Source organism: Daphnia magna, linkage group LG5 (genome assembly GCF_020631705.1).
Source record: "Daphnia magna isolate NIES linkage group LG5, ASM2063170v1.1, whole genome shotgun sequence".
Lineage (NCBI taxonomy): Eukaryota > Metazoa > Arthropoda > Branchiopoda > Diplostraca > Daphniidae > Daphnia > Daphnia magna.
Genome location: NC_059186.1, coordinates 10,538,859 through 10,559,910, shown reverse-complemented (window position 1 = coordinate 10,559,910; position 21,052 = coordinate 10,538,859). Strand labels below are relative to the sequence as shown.

The 21,052-nt window shown below is 39.6% G+C and overlaps 1 protein-coding gene and 2 long non-coding RNA genes across 15 annotated transcripts in view; 1 reads left to right on the top strand and 2 right to left on the bottom strand.

Moving 5' to 3' along the window:
- Nucleotides 1–21,052, top strand: part of LOC116923204 — a 213,801-nt gene that overhangs the window by 127,024 nt on the left and 65,725 nt on the right. For all 12 annotated transcript variants that reach the window (XR_006646703.1, XR_004394424.2, XR_006646702.1 and 9 more), the window contains exons 10-11: nt 1,521–1,651; nt 18,086–18,204. The gene's annotated coding sequence lies outside the window, so the exon portion shown is untranslated. The remainder of the gene's footprint in view (nt 1–1,520; nt 1,652–18,085; nt 18,205–21,052) is intronic.
- On the bottom strand, nt 650–1,122 carry LOC116923211. The gene is made up of 2 exons (XR_004394440.2): nt 1,031–1,122; nt 650–941 (listed from the first exon to the last, which is right to left on the bottom strand). It is a non-coding gene; the product is annotated as an uncharacterized LOC116923211 (long non-coding RNA).
- LOC116923209 lies at nt 9,718–12,389 on the bottom strand. Of its 2 annotated transcripts, none has more exons than XR_004394437.2 (4): nt 11,918–12,389; nt 11,659–11,774; nt 10,592–11,383; nt 9,718–10,521 (listed from the first exon to the last, which is right to left on the bottom strand). It is a non-coding gene; the product is annotated as an uncharacterized LOC116923209 (long non-coding RNA). The 2 variants fall into 2 exon arrangements; XR_004394436.2 differs by having other exon boundaries at nt 10,610–11,383; nt 11,918–12,382.

The window sequence follows — 21,052 nt, the reverse complement described above, 5'->3', positions numbered from 1 at the left end:
GTGAGCAAATAGCAGGGTTAAAAGTTCTAAACTATACGAGACCAGCTCCCAGAATGTTCTTCCAGGGGGTTGTCTTTAACCATTTATTTATTATTTTTGTGTACGTGTGTGTGTCTTGTAGTTGAAATGCTCGGAATGAAGGATGAACACGAAGCTTGACATGTCACTTTTTTCTTTAAAGAAAAGAAATAGGTAAAGAGGGGTTTTCTTTTTTGCAGCGGGAGCAGAAGCTGTTGCAACTGGGGTCTCTGCATGTCCCTCGGCCGTGGGACTGGGCCTGGTGTACTACTTGTTTGTTGTGTGTCTCTTGTCTTGTATAGAGAATAATAACGCGAGAAAAGCGTAAGGCATCCACACACACACACACAAATGGTGCCTTGCTGCTAAGGGTAGTTGGTCGTATATAGTAAGTGTCCATGTCTAGTTTTATTGCCCATTAGTTGTCGCCCTCGGAGCACAACAGCCGACATGACTAGCAGTACTCAACTCTCGGTAAGGTCTTCCCCCCTTTCCCAATAAGGGCCACCCCCCTTCGAACACTGTAGTTGTGTGTGTGCCAAACTGCCATTTTCCGCCATTTGCAAAATCAGAATCTGGACGCGACAATCCGTCCTATTCTCTACTCTTTTTTTTTTTCTTTCTTTCTTCGTTGTTTATTATTATTTATTATTTCCTTTTGGCTTTATGTTACCCCGTACAACATACCCATCTTCTTCCTTTATTTTTTGTTGGTGAGTGTGTGAGTCTCCCGTGTCTCGTCTATGCCAAATGGGGTCGTTTGGGGAAAAAAATTTCGTATATCCATGAACCGACCACGCATTGCTGTGTGCACGTTGAATGGGCCGTCCAGCCAAACAACTTTATCTGACAGGGCCTCCTAGCTGGGCACATTAGACGTTCTAGCTCCACTGCAGCAGCCTCAATTTCTGACAATAACAAGTCTATATTCTCATAGATGTAAATTAAGTTAGGATTTACACTGCTAGCAAAATAAAAAAAAACATGGATGTAGGAAGGAAAAGTGTATAACCTGAAGTGTAAAGGCTTTAAACAGCATGGTGGGTCTCATGAGAGAAAATTGACGTCTGCTACCGGTAATAAAGCTTGCCAGACAGATGATTAAGCTGCTAAACAGTTGTCCTTAAAAATTTAGGCTGTAAAAAAGAAAACATGAAAAGAAAGAAGAATATTTTTTTTTTCTTTTAATTTTCCTGTTGTTTGACTGTGGTCTTAAAAAAACACACAAAAAAAAAATAAAACAAAAAGATTAATTTGATTTTGGATTGGACATGATCGAGGAAACTGTTTAGTACTGATAACGTCGTCTGCCATTAAGTGGAATTTATTTCAAGTATAAGCTGCTGCCAGTGCAGTCGTGATTGAATGTTACGCCATCCTTTTGCGTGCAAATTTTCCAATTCGTCAGTCAGACATTAGCGGTTGTTCTTCAACCCTGAATAAGGAACTAAAAAACACGTGATGAATGCCAAATGTAAACTGTGATGTTCTTGCCTTCCCAGAGAGCCATTAGCCATCGCTGCATCACCACGTGGTTCGCGCCGAAAGTGAAGCCAACTTTTCACAGTGCCCATTGAATAACTGTCGGCCAGACTTCTTCCCTACCACGAGCCTTTCTCCTCCGCCATTGTCTGTAAGTCATTTTTTTTTTCATTTTTCTCTTGTTTTCCAATGTGAAATTCAAAAATGTAATGGCGAACTTCCAGCTCATTTCAATATCTCAGGTTTTCCCCCCCAAAACTAGTTAGCAGACTACGACTAGGAAACTCGTTTTTCTTTCTTGTTATTTTAGATCTGTGCAATAGTAATACCTTATGCGAAAATGTAAACGTCAAGTTAGATCCCTGTAATACAAGAATCGAGATGGAAACACGTAACTTAAACTCCTTTGCAAAAATGATGAAGCTGCAGTATAAATTCTAAACATGCAAATGAACAAAAGGATTGAAGAGGACTATGGGCAGGGGGGGAGTATTTGATTTCTCTATTTTCTCGTCGTTTCCATATTCTTGTTGTTGCATTTTCCACAGCATTTTTTTCCCCATTTTCTTTTTGGACACAAAATAAATCAAATTAAAAGCTATTTATTATTCGGACGGCTTGAATACGTGCTCCGTATAAAAAAACCGCACAGCGTTTATTGTGGCTCAGAGGACTTGTCACCGAACACCCTAAAAACTGCTTTAGCAAACGACAACGAGCGCATTACATCACATTTACAGAGTCTTTCACGAACCTTGGACAAGCTCATTTTTTTCTTTTTCTCTTCAACCATCTATTTCTTTTAATGTTTTTTTTTTTTCAACTGAAGAAGAAGTGCACACCGTGTTTGCTTCCTTTCATCGTACCTGTGTGGTGGTACCAAGTTCTTAACAAGGTACGAGTCAATCAGGAGAAGAATTATTTTGAGACCTTCCCGAATGTTTGCTGAAAACGGAAGCCGGTTTATTGTGATATTGGTTTTCCAATTAGTTTCTTTTTTTTTTGAAAAGAAAAGCGTTTTCATTAGGCGAAAGTGTTGAGTAAGACCGTTCACGACTAGCATACTCGTTACACACCTGGCCCCAAACTTTCATCTTTTTCATTTTGTTGTTGTTGATTTCGGAGAAGAAGAAACTCAACACTCGCAGAGTTTCTATTTGATTTCTGTTTTGTTTTTTAATTTTTAAAATTTGTGTGGAACTCTTATTTTTTAAAACTCGAATGTTTTGCCTATTTATAGCGCCGAGTGTGTCTTGTCAATTGACGACTTTCATCTTTTTCGAAAATGATTTTTATTTCCAATCAATTTGCTTTGATATTTTTAACACCTCGACTTGTTGACCGCTCCCTCTCTGTCCTTCTTGCAAAAGGAGCCGCTCTTTTTCTGGAAACGGAATTCCAGCATTCATTGGTGAGACGTGGTCCTTGTTCATCATTTTCCCTAAATGCGAAGATAAAAATAATGGTGAAATGTCGCTACATTTGCAGATCGATGCTAATCCAGGAAAATAAAACCGTTCACCCTTTCCCCCCTCTAAACCCGTACGACACATCGTAGCTCCGTGTACGGTACTTGATAGGAGCTACGCTATTTTTTATATTTTTTACTATCGAAAAGAAAATAATAATAAAAAAGCTAAGGATCTTTTTGTGACATTTCCCCTATTTTTTGCGAGTCCACGCGCCCAATTGAGGAGCGCAAAAGCGGTGCGCATCAACAGTAGCAATTTAAAATTGACCGGCCCGTCGTAAAAATAGAAATAAGAAAACTGGAGAATCTTTAGATTAGAAATCAAAACGGCCGCGACTATTCACCATGAGCCGGCATCTGTGTGTGTCTGGCGGCATGGCGGATAGATTTGAACCTGACGGTATAAAAATAAAGCCTCTACCTTAGGCCTACATACCTGTGCCCGCGGAAGGAAAAGAACGGTACAATACTGGACGAGGATCAAGTATCCGCGTTTTTCTTTTCTCTTTCTGACATAGTTTTTAAAGGGCTGCAATTTTTGTGTTTTTATTGGAGAGAGAGAGAAAGAGATTGTGTGTTGTTGTTGTTGTTAACCCGTTTGTGAAAATGAATTCAAAGCTTCCTGGAGAACGCAAACGAGATTTGATAATTGAGAGAGAAAAAGTCGAACTAGAACCTGGTTCTTCTTCTATACACTTACTGCCTATCAATCATTATCTCCTCGGCGCATGTTTTCGATGATGATGAAAACTTGATTGAACAAGTTTTTTTTTTTTTTATTTATATGTTTTCCGGTGGCTGCTGAATTTTTGTTTGTAGACGAAAAATAAAAAGGAAAATATTGAACGAGATAGCAAACTAACAAAAAAACAAACAAAAAGATCTGACCGAATTACCATATTATAGTATTAGTTGTTATCAATGGTCTGCTTTTCCTTTTTTTTCTTTTTTCTTTTGATTACTTTTCGGGAGAAGAGTGTACGAACAGAGAGAAGCTCAAAAAACTTTGTTTCCGTAATTGATTTCATTTTGGCTTTGATCTTTTTTTAAAATGTCCATTGACTTACCAAGCAAGAAGTTGAACCAGACGCGCAAGTACAATTAGCCATTTTAAAGCGATTCTTTTTGTGTGCGTGTGTCTGTCGAATCTCCTGTTTGGTAGTCTTTCTTGATCTCAACGTATGTTTAAAAAAATAAAAATTAATTGTAAAAATAGCAAAATTAATAATTCGAATAGGAGGAAACGACACAGCCGGTGGTTTTTCTTTTCTTTACACGGGGACGTAGAAACACACACGGGGACATCCTCCGAGGAAAAAAAAAAAATAAAGTTATACGCATAAAGAAGTAAATAAAAGAATATTTAGAATGTGGAAAAAAAAAATCTAGAAATTCCCCCCTTTAAAAAATAACTAGAAACTACTCGGAAAAAAAATTATTTTAAAGAAGAAGAAGAAGAGAGAAAAAAAAATGAAATTGAGAAGAGTTGGTTTGGGTTCACAGCAGCGAGAAAAGAAGGGAGACAGGGAGAGAAATGAAAAAGGAATCAGCGTAGCCTGGGCTCGTTCGTCATTAATTTTGCGCCCAGGTTCTTTTCAGTGCCAGTGACGGCGCGCTAGGGACGCGCATCCATCACAGTCCGGCGTTTTTTTCGTTCGCCTGTCGTTGCGCAGCTGTAGGATATACAAGGCAGCCATCCAGCCCAGCACACAGAAAATGGGGAAATAAAAAAGAGGAGAAGAAGAAGGAGAGAGAGAGGAGAATATGGGAGGAGTGTGTGTGTGTGTGTTGTTGTATAACGAAAAAAGAAAAAAAAAAAAGACAGAGACCGGCTTGGTTTTTGTGTACTGCCAACCAACACGGTCGCCATCATCCAATCGGTGGCCGGACTCTTGTCTTTTTTATGTATTTTTTTTTTCGTTAAAAAACAAATAGGCAGGATAGGAAGAAAAAAAAAAAGAATAATAATGAAATAGAAGACAAGAAGAAGCCTCTCTATATAAATATCGGTTTATCTAATAAAGAAAGAAAATTGTTTTGAATTTTTTGTTTGTTTTAAAGAACATTTGTCTTATCACCCTAGCGAATGGTATAACGAATAGTAGTAAGGTTTTGAAGGAGAAAAAGAAAAAAGCAGCCTGTTGTTGATTGGAACAAGAAACGGGAAATGATTCACGTTCAATCTGGATGATTGTGTGTTCTCTAATTTCACGCATTTGAAGACTGTTTTTAATAACGGCACACCACAATTTTTTGTTTTGCCTTGTTTTCTTTTTTTTTTGTCTAAAGATTGTGATGACTCTGTCACTGTGTTTACTGCTGAGAAAAGAAAGGATTTTCTCCTCTCGTTGATGATGATCTTTTTTTTCGCTTCCCATTTTTTATTTTCGGCTGCCAAAAGGTGCCATAAAGTCATTGTTTATTTTCCGTATTTTGCGCACTAATTGGTCTGCTGGTGTCCCTGCCGCTCGTTTTCCACACAGGACAAAAATAAAGGGGGGCACACAAAAATCTATTTGAAAATATCTGAATACTTATTTTGCGTTGAGGGACCTCTCTCTCTTATTTTCTTTCGACTTGTTGCTTCAAATCAGGCTCGAGCCATCTTAATTATTACTTTTTTTTTTTTTCGTTTTTGTGTCTGCCTGTTGTCTTTTTTTTTTTTCTGGTCGAGCACTTGACTCTTGTTTTCGATTTCTATCGCATTCGCCCCATATTTTCTTGTGATTGAATATTTTTACCATTTGTTGGGGGGGTTGTCCGTTGAGCCAAAATGGAACGCACGCACGCAAACAATAATGGATGTCGAGTAGACGCTGTTTGAAATCAATCAAAACGAGGTCCCCACTCTCATCTGAAAATAGTTTCTCTTTTTCCCTCTCTGATTCGTACTCGTTGACTCGATATCAATTCCTCCCCTCTAAATATCAAATTCTTTAAGCTACACACACCCCCCCTCTCCACTGCAAGAGATGAAAGATAATGAAGCAGCCACCATATCTGATTTATTTATATTTAAATGGAGTTCCACTATTGCCATATAACTGAGGGGAAAATAGCGAGAAAAATAATAAAAGAGAGAAGGCCCTGCCTTCTAAGCTTTCGATTGGCCGACCTCTCTTCATCCTCCTCCTTCTCCCGCCAGCATGGCACATAGATAATAATAAAATAAAAAATAAATAAAAAAATAAAAATAAAAAAAGAATATAGGGAGAGAAAAATAAAAGAAAAAGGCAGAAGAGAAAACCTTTCGGTCGGCTAGTGTAGCAAACACATACACAGCGACCGGGGGAAGACATTGACAAATCGAAGCTTCGAAACTCCTTGATCGATTTCCGGCTCCATCTCCCAATGTAACAGAAAACTCTTGTGCTCCTCCCTTCTTCTTCTTCTTCTTCTTCTCCTCTCTTTATAGACGATGTTTGTATACATATATATCGTGCGCATATATAGACCAACCAAGTACAAACGTGAGCAAAAAGGAAATTGGGAAACGTTTTTTTTTTTTAGAAAAGAAATAAAAGAATGAAAGATCTGCTTTTTTTTTTCCCCTTCTTATTTCTCCCGAGCTGTTGTTGGTAGCAGCTTGCACTCCATGTTGCTTTGTTTTTATTTTGTTTTACTATTGGCTTTTACGCTGATTTTATTTGGTCCCTTTTTTTGTGCGTTCTGTTTGATATAAGGGAAACAATCATTCAACATTCGATTCTCTTTCCTGTTGTCTGTCTGGGGTATTTTTTTGTTTTTGGTACATCCGACTTGTGTAATGAACGTGTTACCCGGCATGGAAAAAAAAGGGCGATAAAAAAAAAAAATCAGGGAATGTATTATATAGCAAGAGAAAAAATAGGATGAAGGCTTTGTGTTAATAGTACAGGGCCGCTATAGACTATCTCGTGTCAGTTCACTGGCTTTTTGGGTGGGGAGAAACTTGCAGTTGGATGACGAATGGCCTCCTGTCGCTCTCCGCATCCAGTCGGCTGCGTTGCACTCGCGCACGGCGCGAGCCTCTATTTATTAGACATTATACAAGTCGGGTCCGCTTGATTTTTTTTTTGTGTTTGCTCCTAGAAGTCCCTCAGATAATGAAACCAGCATAGAAAGAAGAAAGAAAAAAACAAACAAAAAACGTTGTATTGCTGATTGGAAATATGATGGACGCGAATCAAAAGGGAGAAAAACTAGTTGTTGCTGATCATCATAAACCAACCGCATATCAGAGCCAAACACACAAACTCCTTTTTAGGAGTATCTTTTTGTGTGTGTGTGTGTGTGTGTGTTTTTTTTTTTGTTAAGGGGCTCGTTAATCAATAACCAGCTCCTGGTTTGCCCCGCTCGATTGACAAGGTTTTTGTTTCTTTTCGATAGAAAAAAGGAAGCGATATGTTTGAAAGAAACAAAAATATGTTTCTTTTTTGCTTATTTTCTTGTAAATTTCACGGGAATCGTTGCTGCTGCTGCCGCCGCTAATAAGAATGATTGCTCTGCCCACGAATGAATCTCGAATTTCTTCTGTATTTATCAAAAGGAGCTACCCGTTGTCGTTTTCTTTTTCTCGTGTATGTGTGTAGACACGGCCACGCCCTCTGTGGCGTCCCGATGCACCCGAAAAAGAAGTTGATGGCCGTGTATGCCATGTCTCATCGACTAGATTTTCGTTTTTTGTCCCGAGGCGACCGAAAGTTACAGATTGTCACGACACTCTGTGTCAACCGAGCTCATGGACAAAACAACAAAAGGATAGGAAACCGAAAAAAAAAAAAAGCTAAACATATCACGTTTCCCTCCCCCCAAAAAATTCAACATGTCATAAACGTGTCTTCAATATCCTGTTGGAACTTGTACCCTTTTCGGTCGTGATCCAAAGCTCTCGTCGGTAGCAAATTACACGAGGCCGCTAGGTTTGTTATGGGCCTAGTGCTGGAAAAAAAAGATAGGCCGGGCCAATCGGGAAAAGGGTCTTTGCTCGTGAAACAAAAGTCATTAGGGAAGGTCTTGTCTAAGACGACATTTTCTCTATCAAAATCATACCCAAGTCTAATAATAAAGAAGAATGCCACGCCGCCATTTTTGAAAAAAAAATGTCCCACCCGTTGAGATCGGCAGACCTCGAGAAAATGACACATGTCGTTCCTTTTTTTGTTTTTTTTTTGGTTGCCAACAGTCACGCGGGAAAGAATTTTCGGACCAACCCACACACACACCTAACCATACCCCCCTCGAGTCGTGTACCCGCCTCTTATTTACAAGTCCTGTGGGGCATTCATCAAGACAAAAGACCCGGAGGACGAGCCCTAGAAAATAACCCACAGCCGATTAATAATCCAGCAGGAGGACTTGCTTTTTATACCATTGCGCTTCGGGGCGTCTCTTGTGTGTTTTACACACGATGATGCATAGCGCGCAACGGAATGACAATTTTTTTTTGTTTGGTTAGGCATTTTTATTTCTAACACTATCAAATTGCTATTTTATTTATTTATTTATTTATTTTTTTGCCTGCGGGATGATCGCCCTCTTGTTGAGTGTGTGTGTGCCATTTGTAATGATGCTAGCACGCTGCGCTATCTAATAGCATGGAAGCAATTAAAAATGGGGAGAAGGAAATTCAGGCCGTGACGCGCGGTGCCATTGGACGGCCAATAGAACCTGTTGGATGGGAAAGCGGGAAGACGAACACACACTCACACACACACACAAAAGAAGAGGAAGAAGAAGAAACAAAATAAAAGAATGGAAGAAAAACCTGAAGAGAAGGAAACACATTAGTTTAAGTCATCTCGGCAGCCGCGCTTTGCCCAGCTCGCGCGCGCGCGTTTTTTTTTTCTTCGAGAGAAAAAAAAATATTCAAAAGGAAAGATTCCTAACAAAAAAAAAAAAGAAAAAAAAAGGGAAAGAAAAAAAAAAAAAAGAAAAATCTGCCCTCTTGATGGAATTATCACCGTGGAATGTACAACTTGCAGAGTCAAACTTTTAGTGGAGGGACAATAAAGAGCCAAAAAAGGTAGAAAAAGATACCGAGAAATGGAGGCTGAGACCCCCTCTCCGGTGCAGATGATCATTGCTGATTACCTGTAACTTTGCGTAGCCGAAAAGAAGAGAAAGAGAGGGGGGGTTGGTGGGGGGTTGGGGGGTTGGATTTGCGAATGTTTTGGGAATAAGGGCCGTCCGTAAATATTGCGCATTGAATAGTAGGCCTCTAGAAGAGAAAATAGAAGTTGATTTTACTGGTTGTGGGTTTTGATTTGTTGCATTCGTGGGAGGATGTTTTTATCAGTGTTACCTGGGTGGTTAGGAAAGAAAATTCCATTCATTCGAGTTCTAAGTGTATTGCGAGTTTCTTTGTCGCCTTTTTATTTATTTATTTATTTATTTTCTTTATTTATTTATTTTTTTTTCTTTTATCGAAATGATGGGTTCGACATTGTCCACATTCCGTTTCGTTTTCGTCCAACTAAACTCTGGAACAGATAGGACTGGGAAAACATTCCGCAAACACTTTAGACGCGAGTAATTACTAAAATTCCGATGCAGTACCACCGTAGAAGGACAAACGGGATTTGTCTCGGACGATGACGATTGTGATTCAATCGCCAGAACGAACGAAAAACGGAACAGGTTTCGGTCGCGGGAAAATTGTTTATAGCCCGTCGCTTATTGGACCTGAGAAATTTGTCATTTTCCAAAAGAAAAAAAAAAGAAAGTCTGATCCGTCAGCCATCTAGCGGTCGATCCGTCGACTGTACTCAATTTCTTGTGCGTTTATTTTTTACATTTGAGATAACGTAAAGTTTTGACAAAAATTTTTTATTCAGTCTTACGGACAATCAGTTGGGCTTTTTGTGGCAAACAAAAATACTAGTGGCTTTGAATTTAACGATTAATTAATTTCAAATTTTAGTACTTCACATTGAATGGGAAAATGGAGAATCAATTCGGGATTCTGACAGCATACGCTATCTGTTGTCCAAATTTAATACCATTTTGTTGATTTTCAACCTGCTTTCTGGCGGTATTGTAAGTAAACATTTGTTAGAATTCGAGATGTCAAAGTTCCCTTCAGCCCACGTAAGAAGTTTGAAAATTTCGTAAAACAAAAACAACACGAAGCCTTCGAATCAAAACACAGTAAATGGTGTGGGGTATATGTGCGAATATATGTGAATCGGAAATAACTTGAAAAGCAAAGCGTATAACAGAAGCCAAGAATCGTGTCATTGCGCGTCGCTTTCTTTTTCCTGTTCCAAAAAAGACAAAAAACAAAAAACAAAAACAAAACCAATTCGTTTCTGCAGATGCCCACATATTTCGAGCTCATTAAACGGCGGTGAATTTACGACTCCCTGGCGACGTCTCGCATTGAAAAGTAGCCGTCCTGATGTATTTTCGTCCGGCCTCCGTTGAGCGCATCCAACGCGGAGGGACTTGCGGATGTTGGGTTCGATCGTGTATGTACAGCCCCATCTTCATCTCCTCCCCCCGCAGTTGTGGTGGCCGCTAGCTGAACTAGTTATAAGTCTCGTCCTTCATCCTCGGCTCTCTGCAAATCCCTGCCCGGCACGAGGATACAACAAAAAATATTAGAAACAAAAATAAATAAAAGACGTGAGACAAAATTACATCTGGATCTATTTTAACCTGTAAAGAAATGTAACGCTATAACGATCAAGTTTAGGCTTCTTGAAGAATGTGTGTGTGTGTGTGTGTGTGTGCAATTTCTTATCGGATGGCTGGCCCTTTAACTTTGTTGCGTAACGATATCGTTTAACGAATGATGTGTCAAGCGGAGAAATTCTTGTGACAAGTCCACGTGGTTTCGCCCTTTAAAGACGAAACGCAATAAAAAAAAAATGGAGGACAAGGTCGCGGGGAAACACCGTCATTTGGATATCTCTTTTGTTTTCTTTTTTTTAGCTGGCCTTCTTCATGAAGTCCGTCCTTTTTTTTTATAGCCACCACTGACTAGTTATATAGATGCAATATAGCTGACGGTTACGTTACGTAACCGATGTGGTTTGCCAGTTTATGGAGCCATCGCACACAGTTATGATAAGGGACCAATAAAAAAAAAAGGTGTTGCGTCCAATCGTCTCTCTCTACAGTCTCCATCGAGTTTTTATGGAGAATTTCCTCTACCCAAGTTGGTGAATGGTGTTAGGTAGACTCAGTTCGACTCGTGACGTCATAGGGTCATATAGCCAAGATGGCGGTCAAAAAAAGGGGAAAAGACCCCGTTCTCGCCGACCCCTTTTCTTTTCTTTTTTTTTACTGTGTGTCTACTCTTTTCTTTCACGACGTGATAATGGGCCATTGCTGTCATCGTAAACTCGTCGGTTGGAACGTGCGCTACCGAGGCCTGTAGATACCGAGAGACACCGCAAGAAGAAGGAAAAAAGCGCGGAATGGCCGCCCCTAGGAAAGAAAAGAAAAATAAATAAAACGATTTAGAAAACGAAACAACAAAAAAAAGAAGCGACAAACCGCCTTCTAACTATTACTATTCTACTACCAACAACTATAAAACATTTCGTCCCCCATTGAAGAAAAGGGTGGGCAGGGACCGAGGATGCCGATGGTGGTGGAAGAGTATACCAATTAGCCGAGCTGTGTGTTTCTTTCGTGTGCAAGAAATGACGACTCTATTCGTTCAAACAAAAACAACAAAAGAAGAAGACCAGTAGAATTACGGATATCTTGGCGTGTCATCTTCTTTTGTTTTGTTTTTTGTTTTGTTTCTGTCATCACCGTCGGCGTGTGCAGCGTCGTGATTGCTCCGGAGGCGCTTCCAAACTCACGAAAGAGACTTTAGAGAAAACCGCAGCGGGAAGTAGGAGGCGATTGTTTTTGTGTTGTTTGTTTCGGGAGTTGAGGGAGGTGTTTCAAAAGAAAAAAAGGAACCATCAGCTGACATACAGTAATAATTTAAAACTAGTGTATTATTCAAACCTTATCGTTCTTTTGTCTCCGGGTTACAGCCACTGATTGAAACAAAAAAGAAAATAACGAAAAGGAATCCCATTTTCGTTGTTGTTGTAAGCAGGAGGTCGAGTTACACGAGAGCGCTCAAATCCTCCTGAGACTACACTGTTCATTCCCGACGCCCGATTTGCCTTTTGCGTTTCTACTTCCCTGCCGTACAGTCCAGCCTATGTTTCCCCCCTTCTCGACTAGTATCTTGTGTTATTCCAGCACGGTCAAACTGAAATCTTTTTTTTTTTCATTCTAAATAACGAATGAGAATTTCCAAAGAAAAAAAATAAGAAACTTGAAGGGCAGAAACAGCCGACTGGTGGTGTGACGAAGGAAAAGCTGGAAGGTCCAGCACTAACAGCCCTCCTCCTTTGAAAAGGGAAAAACATTGTGTGTGGGTGTTGGCTACGTGTCGGAGGGGACGGAGTTAAAAAAAAAAAAAAAAGCGGATCTTTCACAGAGCGGATTAGCAAATTCTTCTTGTGCTGTCGGACCAGTCGCGCATCGAGCACCCAAAAGAAGGGAGGGGGGGGGGGACCAGTGGCAGCGATTGATGATGGACCCCGAATGAAAAAAAATAAAAGAGGTCCGTGTTTTCTACATGGATATAAGAGCCCTCTGTGTGTGCGACGATGAAAAATCGCTCTCCACTCTCTTTCGTGTACAGTACTTTTTCCTCGTCTTCTCGTTTGCCTCTCTTTCTTTTCTTCTTCTTTTCTCTCCGTGCTGTTCCATACAGGAGAGCCTAGCTTGCCGTTGTACTTTTCCCACCCTATACTCTTTAAACGCCAAAAAGGATGGAACGATTGGGCCAGCCCGGACGTCCAATCCTGCGAGGACGACTTTGTCTCCGACTGCGTTCAAAATCGAAATCATTCATCATCAGCGAGTGTTTCTTGATATTTTTTTTTTTTCCTTTTTCTTTTCTTGTACATCGTTTATTCAAACACGCATCTTACTTTTATACGTTCGGGAGGAGAACTTTTGGAAACACGCAAAACAGGTACTCCCCCCACCCCCAAACGTTCGTGGAGGACTGCCACCTAACGCCAGATTGATGACACGGACAATTTATTTTAATTTATTTTTTTTTTTTGAAATTTCGTTTACTCTTTTTTTTTTTAGGGGGGAGGGGAGTTTTCAAGAAGTGACGTCCTATGTGGGTTCACCATACAGCACCGGAATGGCATTTGGGTGGGGGGTGGGACAAACAACAACAGAAAACTATGTAAAGGGTACGCAGTACGTTTGTTATTTCTTAAAAAAAAAAAAATGGAGAAGAGAAAGAATTGAAAAAAGATTTATGGCGACGTTGGCCGGTTGGTTATGAATCATTTCGACTGGAATCAATATCTAAAAAAAATAAATAAATAAATAAAAAATAGTGTTATTTAATCTACAACAAGGAAGTAATCTCGACGCGAATCAAATACTCCAAGGTTGACACTTTTTGTTTTGTTTTCCTTTTAAATAAATGAAATCATATTTAAGGGACAAGAAAAAGTTTTTTGGCTTTTTGAACGTGAAACGAAATCCCCAATTTATTTTAATATCCAGGATTTCCCGCCAGCGTTTTGATCGGATGACCAACTTGATAGGTCCTCCCTTTTTTTTTTTTCTTTCTTTCTCTCTTGGATGTTTAGCTTTTCACATGGAGATGATATCCGAACAAGATGCGACGTGAGGGGAGGAGATGGCGATCAAGTGCATCTGTGGTCGATGTAATAACGGCGACGTGAGCCAACTGGCCAAACAGTCCCCCTTTTTCTCCACGCAAACTGTGTTTTAATACCAAGCTGACGATAGAGGGCCCTTATACATGTCCGTATTGTATATTAACTTGTATATTTAGAGAAAGGGCGAGTGTAGGACAGGAAGCAGCGTCGAGGGGTGGTGTCTAAAAAGGAAGAAAAAAAAAAAGAGCGTGACTATTATATTTTTCTTTCTCGGTTTTGTTTAGGAAAAAAATGGGAAAATACGATAGAGAAATAGAAGAGGGAAGGATGCGCTGTTGGTGGAGCAGAAAAAATTCGGGACAGCATTTTCTCTTCTTCTCTTTCATCTCCATAACTCATTATATGGATATTGATTTATTAAATGGCATACAACAGCAGACTTTGCGTGCCGAGCAGTAGTAGGCGGGCTGGGCCGCACACGCGTGCACAGGCAGACTTTTGTTGGCTTGGGGGGGGGGGGCCGTTCTTGTTCCAAAGCGTAACGGATCATTGTCGATCGATTAGTCACACACACACGTACATCGTCATCTAAACTATGAGCTTATTCTATATTTGGTTGTTGTCCAGTCAAAATGTGAGGTTGTTTTGTTTTTTTTATGGTGAAATTCTTCCAGAAGTTGAGGAAACCAAAATTTGCATATTTATTTTTTTTATTACGCAATTCGATGTGAGATAAAAAATATTTTTGTGTTTGTTTGTTTTTGTTCTGAGAGCATTTCAGAATTGAATATTGGTTTAGTGAAAGGGAAAGCTTTGATTTTGCATTTTTCTTGTTTTACATTTGACATCCTCCCCTTTTTGAAAATAATAATAAAAAATATAATTCAAGGAGCTTGTACTCTCTCTCTCTCTCTTCGGTGAACAGCTTTTAGGTTTTGGGGAGTCGTAAAAAATCGTTTTACAACCGAAACGTATTGGAGAAAAAAAAAAAAACAGGAGACAAGAGTGGACCGCCGTGTTCCAAAAAAAAAACAAGGCTTGTCAGTTTTACAACACTGCCTGAACTTCCAAGTTTTTGCGTTTGTTGTTGTAAGAGCCAACAGCGGATTTTTCATATCGTTTTATAATGGCCCTAAAATGCGCAGTCTGTCCCGAGTTTTCTTTGAGTTCTTTTGACTATTTTTTTTTTTGGCCAGTCGCGCCGGAAAAAAATAAGCCCAGCTTGCAAAAACTTAAAGAAACAACATTTTATCCTCCCAGTTCCTTCCCAAAAGTTAAAAGAGGAACACGTGAAGGTCGACACGCTGTGCCGTCATTGCCATTTCAAGACGGCAAGAATTTTATTTCCTTAAAAAAAGTCAACGAATAGAATGAAAGAAAAACAAAGGTCTATGGAACGTTTCTCGTGATTCCCGTTTGAATATTGATGGCCTAAACAAACGAAATGTAGGTAGCCGATGGTGAACGTGCAGCAGCTAACGCGTCATTCAGTTCAATCGTAGCCGACGACCGACTTGATTTATTGATTGAACAGTTAAAGCAGTAAATGATAATAGTCTTTGGGTGGAGGTATATAGGTCCATGAATAAAGAAGAGATACACATTTCAAAGAGTTTGGATAGCCGCAAGCTTCTGTTTGACGCAACGTGAATCACGGCCATTTATTATTGACACCTCCCACATCCCCCCAAAAATAAAAGTCTATAGTCATTAAATATTTCATTGGAATCTCCCAATCTCCGCCCTTTTTTGTTTTTTGTTTTGTTTTGTTTTTAATACAAAAGAATTCAGCCAAGCAAATCGTTTGCTTCTGTTGTTTCACGTCGACCGTGAAAAAGGCGTCAAAATGAAACTTTGAAAAAAGAAATGAGATACACACGTGTACGCTCTCTTTCACACACAAGAAATAGAAATTCAGGCAAAAAAACAAAAAAAAAACAAAAGGGGAAGACAGGAAGTGCAACCGCTGCTGAAACGCCTATGCATATTTATCATGTCTTCTGGTTCTGGCTTATTTGGCATTGTCTCTCTCTCTCTCTTTATTTTTTGTTATCTCGGCTGGCAACAGCACACAACGAACTTCTGAATAATATCATCAACTCGTTGGCTACCAAAAATAGACGTCAATAAATCATTACACGGTATGCAAGAGAGAAGCCAATAATTATATTTCTGGTAATAGTATCAAAGAAAAGGGAGTGTTAAATTATCTTTGATCGATTCTCTTCATCGATACTGCGTCGTTGAATTGCGCGTATAACCACAGCTTTTCAAAGATGGAATTTTTCAAAAAAATTAGGCGCCAAATTCAAACGACTAGTTATCTGACTTAATGCAAACAATGCGCGCGTTTGTCTTTGACACGGAATAAAAATGGTGGAAGATTGCCGTCGTGTCACAACAAAGCAAGTTACTGTCCATAAAGCCTTAACCACCCCGTTTGGGTGTGTACGTCGAGAATAACGGCGTCGTAAACTCCGAAAGCGGAAAGATTCGTTGAGAGTCTTTCTGGTTGCGACTAAGTCGGTGGCGACGTTTACGATGTTGTTACCTTAATTGACGACCAACGTGTTGCCCGTATCCAGTCTATGTTGTTCGATACGGAAACAGCTTGTACTTAATCTTGTAAACCGTGTACGTATATATTCACTTGGAACGCTACGTAACTCACCAATGATAATGCCCAATCTTTTTGTCAAATGTTCATTTGGTGCTCCATTTTAGATGACTTTATAACGGGCCTCAAATGGCCTGTTAAATGCTTATGTTCTTTATGGCAAAATGTGAGGGTTTTCCTGTTAGGCCTAGTTGTTGTTGTTTTTTTTTTTTTAACCAAATTAAAATGAAACGTTTAAATATTTGAATTGAGCGGTGCTTTAATTAATACGATATTGGTGTTTTCATTATACACCTTGTGTGTTGATGGTAATGGCGTCGTCCGTCCTTTAGACAATGTGTCGTTCCTAGCTCAACCCCTTTGGCACCCCAACGACCCCTGCTGGCCCGTGCTGTCTCTTTTCTTTATGTTTTAATTGGACGACAACGAGCTGGGCTCTATTTCTTTCTGTTTTTCTTTTTTCTTTCTCTCTCTCTCTCTCTCTCTCTCTCTCTCTCTTTTTGATTTATTTCGCCGGAAAGAAGTAGAAACCTAAAAAAGAAATGGTCGGAGACACCAAGGAGAGAATGATGCGCGTCGATTGAAAAACGTTAAGTCGTAAATCATTCCCTCCTTTTTCTCTCTCTCTCTTGTGTTTCTCACCGAATATGTGACGCACGCAGTTAGACGTGCTGTTGTCTAGTGTAAAATACCTTCACCTCGGTATTTGTGTTAGATGCTGTTTACGATATGATGATGATCATCTGCGAGAAATGAGAATGACTGGAAAATAGGGCCACTTTTGAGTTAATTTTGTTTTTGTTTTTTGTTTTTTTTTGAGCTGACGTTGTACACTTTCAGGAGCTGATTGCATTCATTTGAAAATTACACGGGGGTGTATTCAAACATCAAACGGGTTGGCTTTCCACCATTTTCCCCCCCGTCTTCTTTCAGTCCGCGCCCGTTGGCTATGCGTGCGTGTGTGGTATTCATTTAAGCGACTGCTCAACGATGACGGACTTAGCCCAGCTGTTTGTGTGTTTCATTTTTTTTTTTTTACTTTGTTTTCACGCATATATTATAGAGCTGATGACATAAATGCGCTACATATAATTGGCTCTACTCCTTTATCTCCCCAAGACTTTAATTTATTTTTTAATTTTTTAAAAACAGATTGTTATACCAGGAGAGTGGCATTCCTTTTGCGCAAACGGTGTAAGAAAATGAACTCGTCAATTCTCGGGGTCGTGTTACAGTACCGATATGGAAAAATAAAAAGCGTAAACTCCATTTTGAAAGTTGCGCTATACTATTAGAATCTTTTTTGTGTGTGTGTCTGCGTGTGCTTTCAAATATTCTTAGAAGAGTTTTTTTTTATTTTGCTGCAAGAGCGGCACTTTGTCGCTTTGCTTCTCTCCAATTTCCCTCTTTTCCCTTTGGCAGATGTCGTTTAAGAGACAAAGTGAGCGTCATTTGCGCTGTATACATCCCCTGCCTTTGCTATTTATGTCTGTAAGAAACTGTTGGGCCAAGTTAAAAAAGAGAGACTCACTCAGACACACACAATTTTCTTTAGATATATATATATATTTTGTGTGTGTGTGTGTGTTATTATTCTATATGGAAAATGGTTGTACTCTCTCTCCCAATAGGAAACGCGTCGCTTTTTCATCCAGTGAGAGAGACGGAGGCGATTTACCCCCTCCGTCTGGCCCGCTATCCTTCTTTTTGTTTGCATCCGATAGATTTAGTTTTATACACACACACACACGCATGCATATAGTAAATGGACAATATCTTTCATGTTAAGACTAGAAATGAAAAAAAAAAAAATGTCTTCATTTTCTTTCCTTCTTTTTTTTTTTGTTACAGATTCTCTTAAATTGTGCCGATTGCCAATGGATTTCTTATCGGAGGACACACACACACAAAAAAAGAGACACGGACCTTGTGCGGGTCGTTATCTTCTCGAACCTGAGGTGAAGATCGCGGTAAGTTGAATGATACTTTTTTCTTTCTTTTTCTACATGATTTACCGCGTTCACTTGTATACATTTAAATGCTGTCAGTTAATTTTTTCGTTAGACAGGCAGGAAAATGTTTGTTATATTTAAATGTATGTGGGTTTGGAAAAAACAGTTGCGCGTCGAATAGACTTGCATCTTTCGTTCATGGAGGGGGGTCGTAGCGCGTTGAAGCTACTCAGCCAACACAAGAATGAGAAAAAGCCTGTTGAGTATTAGTCAGTGTCTTTTGCACGCCAGGCCAATCGTTTTCCAGCGCAGCAACAGAAGGACAGAAAAATAAGCCTTGAGAGTGGGAGGCCTTCACCCCCTGAACGCGCAACTTCCTCCACCTCATAAATGACTTTACGACCAGTTAAAAGATTTTTTTTTTTTTTTTTTTTTCCTTTTTCTTCTTATAATAGAAAAACAAAAGAAAAAAAAAATGTTTAGATTGATGTGCTGACTGGATTTTTTTTTTGTGTGTGTGTGTGTGTGTCACTTTTCCCACCCTGTGAAGTGTAACAGGATGGGCGGCGGATTTTGCTGTATAAGATGAAGTCATTCATTTTAAAGGAGCTGCAACACGAGATTGGCTCGTGGATAGGTTAACGGCATTTAATCAGAAAGTGAAATGGATGCTGCGTCGACGTTGCCATCCATCACAGCCATCCTTCTCTACTACAACCCTCCCTTTTTTCACTCGCTCTTAGTCACTGGCAACAGCAGCGATACAAGTGCAATCACAAGGCCGTAATTTCCTTAGTGAGTTGTTCTCTATAAACCACTAACGATCTACATTGGTTGAGTGAAAACAAAAGCAAACAAAAAAAAAAGGATTCTGCTTTTTCTATTGGCTGGCCTCTTCTTCCTCGTATTCTGCCACTTAATTCAGAGTTTGTGTGTGTGTTAACTATTTACAACACGCCACGTGCAATTTGTGGAGGGTTCATCAGTGTAGAGACACACTCTGGCGGATTGAATTCGGAGGTTGGCGCCCTCCGGAAATCTCATTTATTAAATGAAACGGGAGTTCTCCCCAATCCAATCGACTTGCTCTTCCAAGTTCTGATTACATACGATTTCTATTCCTCCCCTTTTCTCTTAACTTTTCGCTTGATGGATTGCCTTGCAAACACTGCGGCAGCAGGAGAAACACTTACGAAAATTTCGTGTTCATTTTTCATTTTTTAAATATTGTGATCGCGTATAATTTAAATTATCGGATCTACTTTTTCTTTTTTCATGATGGCACTTTGGTGCGCAAATATCGAGGATTTCGATCAAATTTTTTTTTATCGTATCTTTTTTCCCCCATACGATGATGGATCGTCAGATGCTCGCCGTTGTACCTCTACGCCTTTTTATTATTATAGGCCCTCGTGATAATACCGTAGCATCAGAACCGATATCCTCATGAATTTGGCCGTGACCATCGTTAAAAAAAAAAAAAAGAAAAAAGAAAGAAAGAAAATCGACTTTGCGGGTGACACTATGCTTGGCATTTCCATCAAAATTCTTTCCAACATTGTCCGGCTCTTTTTTTTTTCCTCCCCTTCTCCTAAAGGTATTAGTTTTTTTTTTTTCTCTCTCTCTCTGTGTATACCCGGCTGCGTTTAAAGAAAAGTCATGGCCGTCTTGTATTTTTATTTTTTCTTTATCTTTCTTGTTATCCATTCTTCCTCTTATATATTCCGTTCTTCTTCTTCCAGTTGTGTAGGCTAGCTGCTGTGCAGCAGCAAAAACCCAAACATACTACACGGGGAAAAAAAAAGGAAAAAAAAAAGAAGAGAAGTATAAGGAATCCTTTCAGAGAAAGAAGAGAGAATAAGGCTCTCCGGACACGAGGATTTATGGCGTCCGTGTCAGGGCGAACAAGAAGTGGACGCGAATGCTGAAATTTATGGCCGGTAGTCCGGACAGTACACACACACACGGGGTTTTCTCTCTCTCTCTCTCTCTCTCACAGACTTATTCTTTTTTGGCCGTCGTCCGTCGTCGTCAATAGATTGCTTTCTATAGATTTGGCTCTTTTTCTCTCTCTCTCTCTCTCTCACTCCGTGTATATGTGCCATAACTACTACCGCACAAAGCTCAATCGCCAACTGACGTCAGTTTGTTTTTCTCTGCGATCGAAAACCGAGGCTTTTTTTTTCATATTTTTATTTTTTTCTCCAATGATCAAATTGACAATTCTTCGTATTGAATGAAAATTCATGTTTTATGGAAATGAGAAGCAGTTCGTTTGGGACGTCAACAACAGCGGGGGGAGAGCCGCTTGACAAAGATTTCACGCCATTTTTCAGTTTACCTTTATGATTTTTCAATATGTGCGAAAAAGAAAAAAGAAAAGTGGTGGGAGGGAAGGCGGCGAAATCAAACAACGCAACACAAAAATGTGTGTGTATTAAGTGGCAGCTGCTTGATTTATTACAAGCCCCGTGATTTCACCTTCCTCATTTAAATTTTCTTACAAAAAACAAAAAAATGGTTTATTGCTGTTTAACAGAAATGCGTTACTTGGCTGCACTTTTTTGTTGTTGTTGTTTTAATTTATTTATTTTCGTTGAAAATTTTGTTTCGGTTGACGGCCGGACGGTGGGATATTAATGAACGCAGAGACACGCGTGATGGGATCTTGTGACCGTCTTTTTTTTTCAAATGTCTCCCATTTTTCGTTTTTTTTTTGTTTTCGTTTATTTCAACAACTCTATATACTCTAAATAAACGCGGACGTTTGTACAACATTTAGTGGAACAGAACGGATGCGGACTGGATGTTCACTTGTGCGCAGCGCGACATTATTTTTTATTTTCTACAATTTAGTTTGTTCTAC